Raw genomic sequence first — 18514 nt, 5'->3', positions numbered from 1 at the left:
AAGATTCCCAGTCAAGTCTTGTCTCTGATAGATATTGTCTACGTATGTTTGGGGAAGGCATTTCACTGCTCATTGTCTCCAGACAAATGTCCAAGACCATAAATTTTAGAGTACGTGCTGGTGATCTGCATGGGTCCGACTTTCCCAATTGGGACTTCCCTCTACCAATAAAAACAAATAACTGTAATAACAGTTCATATGCATATAAGATTTGATAACTTACAGAACACTTTTCTCACATCAGCCTGGATAACATAAATAGTGTAAATAACGTTACCACCAATTTACAGATGTGAAAAGTTACACTCAGAGAGGACAAGAAATTTGCTGAAGATTACACAGCCAGTAAACTGCAAAACAAGATCCAAATTTAGGGCTTCTACTACGCTAGGCTATCAAGATTTCTATGCAAAGCCACAAAGGGATTCTGAGAAGGATGGAAAATCAGGGACTGCTTCATGGAGGTGGCATTTGAGCTCAGTCCCTAGAGGATAGGAAAGTTTTCAATCGAATGGGAGGGCACTACAGGCAGAGGGAACAATGGAAACAAGGCCAGGATTAATTAACTTCCCTTCCTCACCTTCTAACTCCTGTTTCCCTCCATTTACCCCATCCCATTGACTAAAGAGTGCCCTCCCTGGTTCCCAGTCCATGAATTCCCCCGGAAGCTCCCCCAAAGAGAAGGTTGGAGTCGTCCCCTCTCTTCTGTTCTAAATCAAATGTGCTGCTTTTATGCCCCACTTCACACATTGTAAAAGACACCAGTGTGAAGACGGCTCTGTGTCCACACATTCAGAATGCCTTGTGACCCGCTGTCTGCCTGCTGATAGATTCAATGCCCATTATTGTAATGGATTTGCTGTTGTGAAGAAGAAAGGGTTATCTGCCTAATAAATTCAGGGACCCCAAAGGGTTGTTATCAATCACGTAATTCCCCCGCACTTGGAATTTTATTATAACATATTTGTTTAGTTATTTCTAAAAGACAAATATGCTCTGATGAGTGCCCTGGGATATGAAGGAACAGCTGAGATGGAAGGAACACATAGACTTGGAGAGGTATGACTTATTTTTTCAGTCCAACTAGTAAAGGCACTGGAGGCCTGCCTTGCTATTAGGGTTTGTAGGGTATTTTTTTAAAAGCTGTCCTGCTAATGAAATGCATAGAAAAGTAAAAACATGTCATGCAAATTAGACACCTTTGGGGATTTAAAAAAAAACTTGTTTGAAGGGCTAATTAAGAAGCTATTAAAAATAATTAATAATCATCTGCTTTTCCCAAATAGTTTTCAGTTCAGAAGTGTCATCGAGGCCATTTTTATTTCAGTTTTTAAAATATGGAAGCTTCAAGTTGCAGTTTCTTAGCTTGCTGAGAAATATTTTCTAAACTTTTAATCATTTTTATATTGAGTTTAAATAATGCCCTTCCGTCCTTTCACTTCATTTTATTTTATTTTTACTCTCTCTGGTTTGTGCTGTGCAGTGGATCATTCAGTGAATACACCATAGCAGGATTGGTTCTAAGGTCTAACTGGAAGAAAATTGTTGTGAGTTACAGGAAATTAAAAAATTCCTGCAATACCAACCCACTACTCAAAGTCAATCTGTGGTATCCCAGAATCCACTCGACTCTGAAGTCAAGCCAGAATGATTTTTGAAGAGTAATTTCCAGCCTTATAAAGGGTCACATCATGTATTAAAGCCATATTTGCTTCTGTGTTTTGTAAATTTCGAACTCATTACTAAACCTTTGTCTCTTATACCCTATGTCTGGCTCTTAACTCTCCCTCATCAATCTGAGCCTTAAAAATCTAATGAAAAATGCTGAAACACATTTTGCATGTGGAAATGTGATAAAACATAAATTGTTACGATCTCGAGGAACTGCCTTTCAAGGATGGCCATAAGGACCATGTCACTGTTCTTTATAGCTCACTTGCCATTAGACATTGGCAAGTAATATGGGGATAAAAAGAAATGAACAGGAAGCTTCTGGTCTCCTTTAAGCTACAGCACTTACTATCAGGAATAAAGGCATAGGCAGCTTCCACTCAGCTCCAGTAAGTTCATGCCTTAGTTCCTTCATCTCCATGGTTTTTAAGGTTTCCTACACAGTATGTGCTAAATTCCAAACTGGAGGGTTATCAACATTAACAACATGTTATAGTAGCATCAAGGTTCCCGAGTTCTAGTCTAAGCCTTACCGTTAACTAGATATGTGACCTTAGATTGTCATTTCCTTTTCCTGTGGCTCAGTTTCTTCCCTTTGCGAAAAGAAATGATTTTATAAGAGCCTTTGGAATTCTTTACTTTATAGTTCAATAGAGGAAGTTGATCTCCCAAATGAAATGTTTTGTGGACCCTTGTATGCCAGCCAAACTTAATGGAACTTTGAGCTTTGGGGACCATTGACCCAGCTCCAGATTTAAATGGCTCTAGTCATGGAAAAATGGCAAATGTGGCAGAGACCCCCCCCCATATAGTATGGTGACTCCAAGACCCTGAGATTCTTTTATATTCTATTTGAACAATTTTCTCATCACCATGACCACCATATGCATTGAGTCCCATTTCACTGTTCTGAGAAACGTTGAGAATACTCACTAGTCTTGTTTGCTCATGTGGAAAAGGGAGTACAGGGGCAGAGCCCATTTCAGAAACCTCCCTGGTGACACTAAAACTCTGCCCATGAAATTCTGGACTGATGGAATTAAACTGTTCTTTAAGCACAGACTAGCAACACTTAATGATATTAAAATGATCATTTTGAACAAGAATTAGTCTGGGGAATATGTGAGAGTTTCAAACAAGATTTGCAGGTCTTAAAGTGATAAATGTCAAATATTATTTAAACCAATCATAAGATCATTGTGGGTGACTTTTTACAGGATAACTGCCTAATTAAACTAATTGGTGTCCCTACCTCTAGGCTTGCTTCTTCAATTTATTTTTTCAAACAGCTGCCAAAATAATTTCCCCAAGGGACTGTTCTGACTGATTCACCATCACTCTGCTACTCAAAAACATTCATTAGCTCCCTATTCCTTCTAGGACAGGGTTTCATGAACCCTTTTAATGTTATGAGCCCCTTTGGCAATATGGGGAAGGATGTTCTTAAATTCATAAAATAAAATACACAGGCTTATAAAGGGTCCAATTAGACTGAAACAGTCATCAAATTTTTAAAAAAATAATTCAGAGACCCCCAGTTCCTACACTAGGATAAAATGGTAACTCTTTAGTTTGGCACTTAAGACCCACCACAATCTAACTTCAACCTCCCTTTCCAGCTTTACTTCACATTATTCCCCATCATGACTTGCCTTGTCCTCTCCCTTTAGACAAAATGCTCTACAAACTCTCTCCTCATCTTACCTTCTTTCTCAATATTTAATTGAGATAGCAAATTCTCCAAGAGGACTAGCACTTACTTCCTCACATCGTCCCATGTTTACTTACCTGCATACATCTGGTATCCTTCCAGGACGGAACCAATTCTTTGAGGGTAGGAATAAATTCATTACTATCTTTGCATCCCCAACCCCAAATAGACAGACAGTACGATCTTTAAACTCATTATCACAGGCATTGTTGTTTACTAGGAATTGAAGTGAGACTTCATGGGCCAAAGGTTTACAACCAAGGTTCAAAAATGAGTAGAGCAGCTGTATTGACTGGGGGTAGCGGTAAGTAAGATGATACTCCTACTCATCTGAAAAATATCTTAGAAACTGTCAGGGCAGATTTTATAAAGCCCCTCACCGTAGTTGCTATATTTGCAGTGGCAGTTTGGTTTCCCTTCCTTGACTAGCACTGGGTAAAATTACAAAGGATGGGGGGGGAGGGAGAAGGAGAGAACAATTTTAGATTTTCCTCAGCCTTCCATCAAGAACCTGTGATTGGTTGGTGGAAAAGGCAGGATTTGAACTAGTTTTCTTTGATATCAAGTCCACTCAGTTCTCTCTCTTACTGCCTGTATTTCTACTATAACATCTCTGGCTTTTTAGCTATAGCCTTTACTGGGATGCTAGAAATCATGGAAACATGAAATTTTAGAGGAGAGAAATGACTTCCTTTCCCTCATTCCAGCAATGTCACTAATTAGTTGAGTTTGGGATTGACAATAAGCCAGTCAGTGAAAATTTTAATTGATGGTTATCTGATGACTGAGTGGCTCAATGCTCTAGTCTGTTTTTATATTGTGAGATTGTTGGAAGAACATATTGTGTCTTGTACATCTTTATATTCCTTCCAGTACTTACCATAAGGCTGTATACACATTAGGTGCTCAGTAAATGTTAATTAACTTGAATTAATAGCTGCAAAGTTTAAGTGTACAAGCAATATCTAGTGTAATTAAAAAGATTATACACATTTTTATTAGTTTTTCATGACATGATGTGACCTTGTAGGGCAGGTGAATATATTTATCATCACATACAGAAGAGGTAAATAAAGATAAGAAAAGTAAGGTGATTTTTCCCCCAGGGTCACAGAGCAAATTAATAGCAGCATGAGTGACAACTCTTTCACTTTATAAAAGAGGAAGCTGAGTTTTGATCCAATTGAATAAATATTTATGTCAAAGAGATGCGATTATTTTCTCAGGGCTACATAGATCTTTGAGGAAAGGGTCTAGACTTTCATTTCAGTGTTTTTCCTACTTGTGCTACATTGCTGTGTCTTTGAAATACTCCCTCGAGATTTTTCTTAAATGTATGTATCATGTATAATGAGAATATACTGAAAACTTTCCCCATAAAGACAGGAGTAAATCAAGAAGAAACCTTTTTTTCTGCTAGTATTTGATATAGTTCTAGAAATGCTAGCAAAAGCAATGAATAAGAGAAAGAAATTGAAGGCATTAAGAGAGGTAAATAGAAGAAGATTTATATTTTTCAATGATGTTTATTTGGAAAATCTTTGGGAATCAGTAAACACACTTATAGAATCAATTTCTTCACCAAAGTTGGAGGCCACAAAATGAACCCACTGAAATAAACAATATTCTGTATAAGAACAACAAAATTAAAAAGATAATAATAGAAAGTAAATAATTTTGAAAAGCTAAAATATATATACATATACATATATATAACATATTTGGAAGTCTATCAACAAAAACATGCTTGATACCTCAATCACAGAATACTCCTTAAGTAAAGAACTATATAAATAATGAGAGAATTTTTCAATACTTATAACTGGGTCATGACAACATAATAATAACTATACTAACAAAGTTAGTGAACTTTAATTTAATTTCAAATAAATCACCAAAAGTATACTTTACAAAGCTAGTCAAATAATAGTGAAACTCATTTGGAAGAAACAAATGTTCTAGAATAGCCAAGGAAATAATGAAAGAAGTAGAAATGAAGAGGGAATAGCACTTCTGGATCTCAGACTATTATATAAATCAGCAATTATTGAATCAAACTGGTTCCATTTTAAAAACAGAAAAATACATCAATGTAACTGATTAGATGAGAAAAATCAGAAATAATAAAACTCTTCAGTGGTAAAAATAAATTATTTAAGAAATAATTCCCTACTTGATATGAACTACTAGGAAAACTAAAATGTAATCTGGAAGAAATCTGTCTTAGACCAACATTTTATATCATATTCCACAATAAATTCAAAATGAGTATATGATCTAAGTATTAAAAATCATGATATATAAAAATTAAAGGCAAGAAATTTATATATTTTCATAGCTATGGATAAGGGGTGAATTCTTAACTCAGAAAGGCATAGAGGAAATTAAAAGGATGTAATAGATATTCTGATTACATTGAACTAAAAAACCTGCATAAACAAAATTATGCATCTAGAATCAAAAGAAAGTGGTTACCTAGCAAAAATCCTCATATCAAAAAATCCCTGCTAAGGATTTGCTATCCAAGATATATAGACAACTAATAGAAATATATAAGACCAAAAGTCATTCCCCAAAGGATAAGTAGTCAAGGGATATGAACAAATAGTTTATCCAAAGAACAACTGCAAATTTTTAACAGTCATATGAAGAAATACTACTAATAAGAGAAATGCAAATGAAAACACACTGAAATTTCAATTCACACCCAGCAAACTGGTAAAGATACCAAAGAATAGGAATAGTGTGTTAAAGGGAGTGTCAAAAGATGGACCCATCAATGTAATGTTAGAGCTGTGAATTAGTACAACTATTCTAGAAAGCAATTTAGAGTTATGTAAATAAAGAGGCTAAATTGTCCATACCCTTTGATCTAGAGATTCCATTATTAGGCCCATGCCTCAAGGAGTTCATTGACAAAAAAGAAAGCCTCCGTATGAACCAAAATATTTATTGCAACATTTTTTGAGCCAGCAAACAAATGGAAACAGTTGATGCCCTCTGATGACAAAGGGGCTACAAAAACTATGAGATTTGAATATAATGAAATATTACCATGCCATAAGAAGTGATGAAAATTGTGTGGCAGAGAAGGAGAGGAAGACTTACATGAAGTGATGAAAAAGTGAAGTAAACAAAAATAGGAAAACAATATACACGACGATGGACAAAAACACTGACCACAAAGCAATAAAAAATGAATACTGGGGAATTCTAGAGAACAAACTTAGCCCCAAAGAACAGATGAAAAGACATTGCTCCCAACTTCTTTGCAGAGTCAGTAGGTCCACAGATGTGAAACATTATGTATAATGGATTTTTAAAATCCACTGATCAATTTTGCTTATTTTTTCTCTTTCTTTTTCCTTTTAAAAAAACGCATGGGTTGAGGTGGACATGATTGGGGATGTAGACTCAAAACTCCCACACCAATGCAACTATCAACAGTTTGGAAATAGGTCTTGATCAATGACACATGTTAAAACCAGTGAAAATACGCATCAGCCATGGGTGGGGCAGCTCAGGGGGTGAAGGAGAAAGTAAGAGCATGAATTACGTAACCATGTTAACTTTTCTAAAAAATAAATATTAATAAATGTTTTTTTAAGTCTTTGTTCTAAGGGATGGCTCTCTGAAAGAGGACAGGGAAAATATGCAGTGGGAAATCTAGGTAATATAAAAATAAAATGTATCAATAAAAATCTATTCCAAGAAAGCAATACTCCCTGAAGTTATTAGTTTCACTTTTGCTATTAGAAGATATATTGGAACAGTCATGACTTGTGCATTTGAGAACCTAGACTTTTGCAATGCATTCTTTTCCTGCCTAGAAATACTGTCCCAAATATCAGTAGAAAATTTAGTTGTGTTGAAAATCTCATATGATTTGTCAAATGTTTGGAGTCTGATAAAACTCCAAGCATGTTTCATAATTTCCCACACGTACACTTAATTTTTTTTTTAAACTTGAGTAACTTAAAGAAAATCTAATCCCTGTGCTTTTTGGTTTATTTATACTGAAATTATCAAAACATAGAAAAGAACCAAAAACTACTTTGGTAATGTCCAAGGAATCTTGAACCCCTCCTCTCACAATCATGAAGTCACATCTTTCCTAAGGTAAATGTCTTTGAAATCCATGGTACTGGCATCACTGATCACAAAATTTGATGAAGTACTTTATTCCATGTGGAGAACCATGTCACCAGGTTCTCACTGCTCATCTTCCATTCACAATTCCCCAGCTTCACTGGCTTCAGGCAGAACACCAAACCTCTGATGGCTTTCCATGGGAGGTTTGGGGAGAATGAGTCTAATGCCAGAATTAGCTGTGCCTTCACTCTCTTTCCCATGTGGTTTCCCTGGAATGGTATCAGAAAGTAACAGAGTAAAATTGGAAAAATGGCAGTAATGGGGATTAAGGTCACATGTGGACCACAACTACAAAATGATGAACTTCAATTTCCTGGATGTCCCAAGCAAGCAATTCAAAGACAAAATCTAGCCTCCACTCAACTGGAAGGAAATGCCCCTAGAATAATGTTGTTAACACTTAGAGAATACCTAATAATTGGAATTTCTATATCATGTTGAGATTTATAAAGTATTTTATATTCATTATCTTATTCAGTCTTCACAATGGTCCAGCAAGGTAAGTAGTGAAATACCCTCATTTTAAAGATAGAAAAATTAAGGCTCAAATTGATGAACTGATTTATCCACCGACATGTATCTCCCAAGTGGCAGAGGACCATTGGTCTAGATCAGGGGTCGGCAACCTTTTTGGCCATGAGAGCCATAAACACCACATTTTTTAAAATGTAATTTCGTGAGAGCCGTACAGTGCTCACAGTGTGTGCTCCTGTAACATTGTGCGCTCCTGTAACAGCGCCTGAAAAAAAATGGACTTTATGGCTCCTGCAGAAAGAGCTATACATTGCCAACCCCTAGATCTTTTGCCACCAAATACAGGATTTTTTTCACCAATCAAAGGTCTAAGTTTAAGAACCATGCTTACCTCAAAAAGAAGCTGGGGGCAGAGCCTATGGGAAGAAAGTTAGAAAGTATTGTCCTAATTCTGATCTGGGGAACAATTAATTATAAGCAATTTTCTATTGTCCTGGTATATAGAAGGGACCCAGTCACATGGATAACCCAAAGGTGTGACTATGAAAATATTTATTTCTATTTGACTTGGGAGTAAATTCCATCTAAGATTAACTTTATCAATAGTCAAAGTATGTGACCATCTTTGAAGAATGACTTCATGAAGCAGTTGAAAGGGACTTATGAAGTGATCCAGTACACTCCTTTAAGACAACTAAACAGCTTCTCCTACAAAAAACCTTCCTGATTGTCCTAGTTGTCAATGTCTTCATCAAAAAAATTACTTTGTTATTACATTATCTGTGTTCATGTTATTTACCCACAGTAAGTTCCTTGAGGACAGGAACTTGCTAGTTTTTATATTTTTATCACTAGGGATTGGCATTTAATAGATATTTCTTGATTGATTGTTTTCTTGTTACCATCTTCCAGTACAATACCTGGCAAGTAGTAGGCACATAAATGCTTATTGATTTGTATTATTGGACCCAATCACAAAAGGGGAAAATATCAGAGCTAGGATGTTTGCCCTTGAATTCCAAAATCAATGGTCTTTCTTTACATTAGAAATTCCTTTCCCATTGAGCAAAATCTTTCATTTCTCCTTTAGAGTTTAAGTCTAAATTGCAAAACTTCCTGGGGGAGGTAATTCTTTGACATTCACACTAAGACAGAAAGGGTTGATATCAGAACTTTCCCTGATAAGAAGATTTTTGGGGGTGAGAAGAAGAAAGAGATTGAAGAGAACATGATGGTAATGTTTGGTTAAAATGGAAATGGGTCTTTAGGGAAGGGAATGAAGGGACAGGGACAGAAATAAGTGGTTATGGGCTTTAATCATGAACAGGATGCCTGTATTGGGCAGGTGAAGAATTAACCACCAAGATACCTGGGCTGCTCATTGCTTGGGGATAGGCTTTATGACTAAACTAAAATCCTACCTTCTATAGGAAGTCTTCTCCAACCCCCTTCATTTCAATGTCTTTCTTCTAGAAATCATTTCCTATTTATTCTGTATAAAGTTTGCTTTACATATTTTTAGAATAATGTCTGCTTTCCTGAGATTGAGAGCTCCTTGAAGGCAGGGACTATCTTTTGCCTCTTTTTTAATCCCCACAGTGCCTGGCACATAATAAATGTTTAATAAATGTTGATTGATTGATGAAGCATCTAAAACTAATAAAGGAAGGCTGGACTAGGGTATGATGGGGATCATCAACAAACTGAATGACCAAGAAAAGTATCACAGGAATATTGAATGATTTGCCTAAGGTCTTTTGCTCATCAGAAACTGAGTCAGTATTCAAATTCAGATCCTATGATTACAGACAATTTCTTTTCACCAATTAAATAAAGAAGGCACTCATGTTGAGAGCATAGAACAAATCAAGACTAAAAAATGATGACCAGGTTCAGACTAACAGCAAAGTGACAGTATGAATAGCCTCATAGATCTCTTTTGATTTTGACTTGCTTCTCTAGGTCATGTTTCATTTTGTTTTTATATAGGAAATGCTGTCAAATCTTGGGACCAACAGATCATCAAAAACAAACTTTGCTAACATCCCAACCCTTTTTTACCAAGCAACTGGCCCCAATTATATTGTATTTGTAAGTAGATTTCCATCCCTAATTATCTTTTCCTGAGACCAGTAGGAGTTGGCTTATTTTACCTGAGCACATAACAAACTAACAAAAGAGAGAACCATTTCAAAAGCTAAGTCTAGAAAGAAAGAGCTTACCCAAGGATTAAAAATATATTGAAAGGGACAGCTAGAGGGCTCAGTAGATAGGGAGCCAGGCCTGGAGAGGAGAGATCTTGAGTTCAAATTTAGACTAAGGCACTTCCTAGCTGTGTAACCTTGGAGAAGTCACCTAGCTCTAATTTCTTAGCTCATCTGCCTTGGAAACAGTATTAATATTGATTCCAAGATGGAAGGTAAGCGTTTTAAAAATATATATTGAGAGTCAGGTATGAAGAATCCACATAGGATCAATTGTGTCTAGTCAATCAGCCTGCTATATACCTGGCCTTATGCTGGCACTGGTGATTCAAAGGCAAAAGACAGTTCCTGTCCTCAAGGGGTTCACAGTCTAATGGAGGAAACAACATGAAAACAACTATGTATAGACAAGCTATATACAGGATAATTAGAGATCATCTTAGAAGGAAGATACTAGAATTCAGGAGAATCAGAAAGGCTTTGTCTTTGTGCAGGTGAGACTTTATCTGGGAGGGAAGACAAGAACTGGAAATAAGGAGGAAGAGAATTGCAGGCATGGGAGATAGCCAGTGAAAATACATGGTGTTGTACATTAGGAACAGCAAAGGATTACAGCAATCAAGAACTGACAGTACCTCATGAATGCTTAAATAAGTCGCCATAGGAAAAAAGCATATCAGAAAAGGGAAACATCTTTAATTCCTTCCCTCCCAATGTGTTTCCTTCTAACACTTTTCTACTTCCCCAATAGGGCTAGTTCAGCAATGAGAGAGGACATGCCATAGAAAGAATATCAAATGTAGAGTCCAAGGACGTGGGTTCAATTTCCAGCTTTAATACTTCTTTCTTTGTGATTTCACTTAACCTTTATGGACTTTAGTCTCCACATCCATAAAATGAAGAGTTAGGCTCTTCATATAGATATGAATAAACTACTCATACTAGATGATAGAAATTAGATCCAGAAGAGGCCTTAAAAGTTGAATCCATCTTCTATATTTAATCCATCTGATCTGAGGTCCAGAAACATTGACTCTCTCAGGGTCTCTCAGATTTGGGACTTATACTTGGGTCCTTTGGCTCCAAGGTCCTTTGGTGGTGTTTTTCTCACTCCTTCACACTGCTTCTCATATATGAAGGTATATCTCCGTTCCACCTCCCTAATTGGCACCTTTCAATTAAAATATCTTAAAGAGGCAACTAGCCAGTGCTGGGACTGGAGTCAGGAAGACCAGAATTCAAATCCAATCTCAGATATTCACTAGCTATGTGACACCGAGCAAGTCACTTAATTCTGTTTGCCTCAGTTCTTCATCTGTAAAATGAGCTGGAGAAGGAAATGGTAAACAATACCAGTATCTTTGTCAAGAAAACCTCAAATGGGGACACAAAGAGTCAAATATGACTGAAACAACAAAATGGAGATAATGATAACACATCCCTTCTAGAGTTGTTATAAGGATCAAATGAGATAATATCTGTAAATAGGAGCTCAGCACAGTGCCTAGCACATAGTAGGTGCTATAGGAATATTTATTTCCTCCTCCTTACCCCTATAATCCTTTGAAAATCATAGAATCCTAGATGTAGGGCTTAAATGGTGCTGAGAAGTTATTGAATCCACCTTTTCATTTTTACAGATGAAGAAAGTGAGGAGCAAAGATTAAGTGACTTGCCCAACATCACACAGCTAGCAAAAATCTGAAGTAGGATTCGAATGCAGGTCTTTCTGACCCTAAGTTCTATTCTCTAGCATTATGCCACACTGCCTCTAAAAGAATCTCAATTGAGAAGGAGCTGAAACCAGGGAGAAATAATATCTGCCCGGTGCCATATGACTCAAAAATTTGTGTAGAAGAGGAAGAGAGAAGGCAAAGTTGAGGAAATTTACTTGCATGATTTTCTGTGACTCCAGAGCCATTCTAAAATTTGCACCTAAATAACAAACTTGTTTATTTTTAGTCTTTTATTCCAAGTAAGACCCTTCAAGATTCCTGATGGAGCTTGAGCAGATCTGAAAACACCAACCATATGACCCTGGGCTGGGTGTCTGGGAGAAATTCATCTCTTCTACCCCCCCCCCAGCAAAGTTCTCCAAAAGAAGTAAGTTTGTAGCAAGAGGGTACCCAGCAGTCAGAGGACAAGCTCGCCAAAGTGTTCCCTAAATAGGCTGATGACTGGTCATTATGTGACACGACCAAATCAGTGCCCTTTCTCCTGACCGCTAATCTTCGGGAATGAAGTTCAGAACAGCAGGGTGCTCACCTCTCTCCACACTCAATCCTCCAATGGCACCTTTGTCCTCCATGCCCTAGGACCGGGAAGGACCAAATCCAAGAAAACTTCAGCATGTGATCTACAAATGTGCTCATTTTGATCTTCCACTACACCCTTTAAACTGTTGCAAAGGAGATGATGGGAACAGCTTACTCATGGGAGCCATTCCAGCATAATGTATCACATGTGGTGAGAGAAACACAGCTTGTATGTACATTTGCAGAGCAGCCCAGTGTGGAGGCAACATTTCTCTTCATGAGCTTTGGCTGAAACAGGAGAATAAAAGGGAAGTGAGAGGGAGGGGAAATCCTCTCCAGTAAATGGCTTTTTATTTTTTTGGAACATTAAAACCTACAATGATTGTTCTTTGGTTTCCCTATTGCTCATGGGCCCACTTTCTCTAAAATACTGAAATGTTCATCAAAGAAGTAGAATTTACAGATTTTCTTCTCTTCCAATATTTTAAGCCTAGCAAAGAAAAACTGTTACTTTTATGTCAGGCCTCTGACACTTGTTAAAAGCAAAAAACTAAACTCCAATAACTAACAAAAACTAGATTGTCCAAGGCACCACTTTCTACCTGCTGGAAATGTAGTAGAACCTGAGAACCAAAAGCTTTGTATCTGAACATGTGAGTAAAGAGTTCTTAATTCAGCTCAGGAAGTTAAGCACAAAAATGTCTAAAAATTTATGAAGCAATTCTTAGTAATTCAGCTTAAATATTAAAAACTGATCAGCTCGGATTATCCTAGTGACACACGAATTTGGAGGTGTCTTTTCTCAATACAGAGATGAGCTGCCATGCCAAACCCAGAGGTTTACTACAGTGAGTTCCAATAGGCTCCTAGAGAGCCAATTGCTAAATTTTTTAGAATGAGCACTTACTGGCAAAGCTACAAATAAGGACTTGATTTATTTTGTTAAATGTTTAGACTTCAGAAAATAATGGAAAAAATGTTAATTGTGCAGGTTAAAATGAAAAGGATGTCATTTCAGAGAGCTGGTTATTAAACATTTACCCGTAAACACCTGACTGTACAACTATGTCTTGCGCCACACTGTTCAGGCCTCTGAGAATAGCTCTTTTATAGTGTGAAGGTATTTCAGGCTGGTGTTTGTTGAAGAGTAGATCTATGTTGGGCAGGAAAGTGGCACAGTGGATAAAGTACTGGACCTGGAGTAAGGAAGACTCATCTTTATGAGTTCAAATCTGGCTTCAAACATTTGTTAGCTATGTGTCCCTGAGCAAATCATTTAACCCTGTTTGCCTCCGGTTCTTTATCTCTAAAATGAACTACAAAAGAAAATGGCAAACCACTGCAGTATCTTTGCCAAGAAAGTCTCAGATGGGGTCATGAAGAGTATGACACGACTGAGAGACAAAGAGCTATGTTTCTACCATTGTTGTCCCTACACCTCCATCTGTCTCTTGACTACAATTCACAGTTGAAATGTCTCATTTTCCCACAACAGGGAAATTTTTATTAAATTTATTAAACTAAATTATTAATCTCTTGAGAGGTTATGAAAGCACCACAATTTCTTACTTGAAACTTCCTCTTGCATGGCAAGATAGTGTACTCCTGTAATCTCTGTTAAAGAAAACTGAGACGGGCAGATTACTATAGTTTGGGAGTTCTGAGCTACAATTGGGCTAGAGCTAAACTAAGTCTGATGCCAATAGGGTGAGCCCCAGGATCATAGAGCCACCAGGTTGCCTAAGGGGAGCGAACAAGTTTGAGTCAGAAAAAAAGTAAGTCAAAGCTCCCATGCTGATCAATATAGGATAAGGGCCAATGACTGACCACTTTCCTAATAGTTTGGGTATGATAATGAGAGAGAAAGAGAGACAGGGGGATGGGGGTGGGTTGAGAAAGAGAGAAAGAAAGAGAGAAAGAGAGAGTTAGAGAGACAGAGACACAGACAGAGACAGACAGAGACACAGACAGAGACAGAGAGAGTGTGAGAGGATGAGAGGGAGAGAGGGGAAAAAGGAGGTAGGGGAAAAGAAAGAAAAGCAAGAAACAAAAAAACAAAAATAGAAGCCTTCTGTACTGAATAGTCTGTAGCTTCCAAGGGCAAGCAATCAAGAGAGTGGTGGTTCTGTATTTCAGATAGAATGTAATTGGACATTCTATTTCAAATCAGCAAATTGGTTTTCCTAATATAAAATAGTAAAGTGAGCCAGTCCCAACTCTAATGTTATCTGTGTGGTCTTGGATCAATCACTTAACCTTCTTGGACTTCAGTTTCCTCATCTGTAAAATGAGAGAGTTGGACTTGATGGTCTCTAAGGTCCCTTCTAATTTTAGATCTGTAATCCTATGTTGACACATATGACCCAAGAGAACATTCAAGAAGAAATTAAAATGAGAGTAAAACATTATACTAGTCCACAATGAAAAGCAGAATATTGTCTTTAAAAAGTCACCCAGCTAGCCAATATCCCTGATAAAGTATGGCTATTTTGCCATCTGGCTGCTTGAAGTCATAGATGATGCTGATAGACTCCTTGCCTTTACCAAAAAGAAAGACTATTAGACACCTTAGCAAGTTCTCTGCTTGAGGATTTTTTTTTTGATCAAGGGGCTTAATTAAACTCAAGCTAAGAAGGCCAATGAAGTTTCAGATTTTAAAAAATCACTTTGCAGAACAGAGAGCTGATACACCCTCTTCCCAAGGACCACACCTGGAATCTTGCAATCAGTTTGGGCCAGCTCAGTACCAGAGAGTCAGAGACAAATTGGAGCGAGTTCAGAAGAGAGCAGCATAAACAATTAAAGGAATGGAGAGGTTGATTTATAAAGAAAGATAAAAGGAGCTAAATACATAAGGCCTGGCTTTAAGATTATTCCGATAACAGTCTCCAAATGTTGGGAAGGAACAGGTATTAAGGAGAGAGGGAATTATTTCATGCAGTAAAAAGTTGATAACTCAGAGAAATGGGATGAAATCTAGGCTGATTGAAAGGAAGACAGACTCCTTAATGTCAAGAGGAAACCAATGGCCAAAGCCAAAAAAAAAAAAAAATTATTGCAGCAAAGAGATAGAAAGTGAGCTATAATCACTCATTCATGTGTATATGGAAATGTTAGACATTATCAATCAATCATTCAACAAATATCTATTCATTGCTTACCATGTGCCAAGTACTGTGCTAGGAACTGGAGATACAAGTAGAATGAATAATCCAATCCTTATCCGTAGGGAATTTATGTTCTAATGGGAAAGATAGCAGGCACACATAAAAATATACGTAGCATAAGGACAAAGTGAATAAATAGAAATGTACACAAAATAGTTAAATACAAGAAAGTTTTGGTGGGGGAGGTTTCTAGCAGTTGAGGGGATCAGGAAAGGCTTTGGTTAGAACAAGGTACCTCAGCTGCATTTTAAAAAATTGTTCAGTCATTTTTAGTTGTGACCTACTCTCTCTGACCCTATTTGGGGTTTTTGGGGCAGAGATATTGGAATGGTTTGCTATTTCCTTCTCCGGCTCATTTTACATATAAAGAAACTAGGGCAAATAGATTTTAGTGACTTGTCCAGGGTCTCACAACTAGTAAGTATCTGAGTGAGATTTGAACTCCTGAAGATGAATCTTCCTGACTTGGCCCATTATATACCACCTAGCTGCTCACTACCATGACATTTACTTTTTAGTCATGTCCAATTCTTCATGACCAATAAAGAGAAACATAAGAAAGGAGTACATTTTAGGTATGAAGTACTACAAAGCAAAGGCACAGAGATTGCATTGGGTGTGATACTGAAAGCTTTCCTTGTGAAGTGAAGTGAAAGGCGATACTGCTTTTTTGAACCCAGGTGTCCACCATTTTTTCCATCATGCCACCCTGCTTTCTTAGGTCTTCCTAACTCCATGCCCAGTGCTCTATCCATTGTACCACCTAGCTGCCTCCACTCTGCCTTCTGAGAAGAGTCAACCAAAGAGGACTATTCCAAACTATGACTGGTCTCCAGAGAAGCAAGATGTGCTATTATCCCCAAATCATATATGAGCCAGAATCATGACCCTTAAACTGAAATTGTTATTTTTGTCAAGAAGCAGAAGATAACAAAAACAAGATGACCAAGTTGGTTTTTAGACATCACTTTCTAGGAACTTTAGGGTCATAACTTGAGCAGAAGGCTAGAGAAGAAAACACTTTCTCTATGTATAAGGAGGGCCCACAGGTCACAGACAACAGTCTTTGGGAGTTTCATCTTACGAGTGTCTAAGCCTAGGCACTTAGTGAATCTTGCAACCTGAGCTTATAATTTAAAGAAAATAGTCATCACCCTAGTGAATTCCTTGGGCAAAAGGGATCATATGCCTACCATCCTGGGCAAACTGGGGCCCCAGTGGATTCACAAACATATTTGTGGCTGCAGCACTGCTGTTTGGGGAATCTGACTCCTAGTAAAATAAGATTGAATATAAACATCAAACAAGACCAACCCAGCCATTGGTTTCACCATTATCTAACTGCTCAGATTAATCCATTAAATTGTTTCTGGAGACTATTCAAAGCTCTAAACTACCTTTCTATTAAACTAATGAAAATCACTAGTCTGAGCTGTAGTAGAGGCAATTATAAAATCCAAACTGGCATCTCTTGTTATCATCTTGCATTTCAGACTAGTAAAAAATAAAAAAGTATAAACTCATGCATATTTCCTAAATAAGATACATCTTTTAAGAGTCTGTGACTACTTGGGTTGGGTTACATGTAAATACTGGAGAAGTCTTGGAATTTCCCAAATCCAAAGCAATCCGTTACAAGGCATTTTCCACAGAACTATTAGTAAATGAATATTTAACATTCTACCTCTTCCCAGTCCTCACCAGGCTTCTCTCTTCCTCTCTCCCATACATACACGCAATCTCATTCTTACATACAAATACACAGAGCTACACACAAACAAATACACACACACAGAATCAAGGCTGTATTTTAACCAAATAATATTCTTTTTTATATTTTCTTTTTCCCAGTGAAATAGGTAACATCTAAAAACATTTTTAAACATTCATTTTTTAAAATTTTGAGTTCCAAATTCTCTCCCTTCTTCCCTCCCCCTTCTCTGAGATGGTAAGCAATTTGATATGCATACATGATGATACAAAACATATTTCCATTTTAGTCACATAAATGAAAACATAGCCAAAAGAAGAAGAACCCACAAAAAATAAAGTGAAAAATAGCATGCTTCATTCTGCATCCTGATTCTATCAGTTCTTTCTTTGGAACTGGGTGGAATTTTTCATTGTAAGACCTTTGAAAATGTCTTGGATCAGTGTATGGCTGAGAATAGCTAAATCATTCACAGTTGATCATAATAACAAAGTGTTACTGTGTACGGTATCCTGTTTCTGCTCACTTCACTTTGCATCAGTTCATATAAATCTTTCCAGGTTTTTTCTGAAATCACCCTGCTCATCAGTTCTTTTCACATAGAAGTATATTATCACAATTGTATACCACAACTTGTTCAGCCATTCCCCAATTGATAGACATTCCCTCAATTTACAATTCTTTTGCCACCACATAAAAAGAGCTACTAGAAATATTTTGTACAAAAAGGTTCTTTCTCCTTTTATTTTTTATTTCATTTTTTTTTGCATCTCTTTGAGATACAGACCTAGTATTGCCGGATCAAAGTAGTTTAATAGCTCCTTGGGCATAGTTTCAAATTGCTCTCCATAATGGTTGGATCAGTTCACATTTCCACCAACAGTGTCTTAGTGTCTCAATTTTCCCATTCCCCGCCCCCTCAGCATTTCTTATATTCCTTTTCTGTCATATTAGCCAATAGGTGTGTAGAGGTACAGCATTTCTCTAACCAATATAGATTTAAAGCATTTTTTCATATGACTATAGATAGCTTTGAGTTCTCCATCAAATACTACCTTTGAAAGTCATTATATAATCTTTTAGGTAATGATTATATATACTACGTATAACATAATAGTATAAATTTTTATTTTGACTATTTATTGCTAGGATGGAAATTCTCTGCAAGT

Source organism: Gracilinanus agilis, chromosome 2 (genome assembly GCF_016433145.1).
Source record: "Gracilinanus agilis isolate LMUSP501 chromosome 2, AgileGrace, whole genome shotgun sequence".
Taxonomy (NCBI): domain Eukaryota; kingdom Metazoa; phylum Chordata; class Mammalia; order Didelphimorphia; family Didelphidae; genus Gracilinanus; species Gracilinanus agilis.
Note: the sequence above shows the minus strand (reverse complement) of the source record.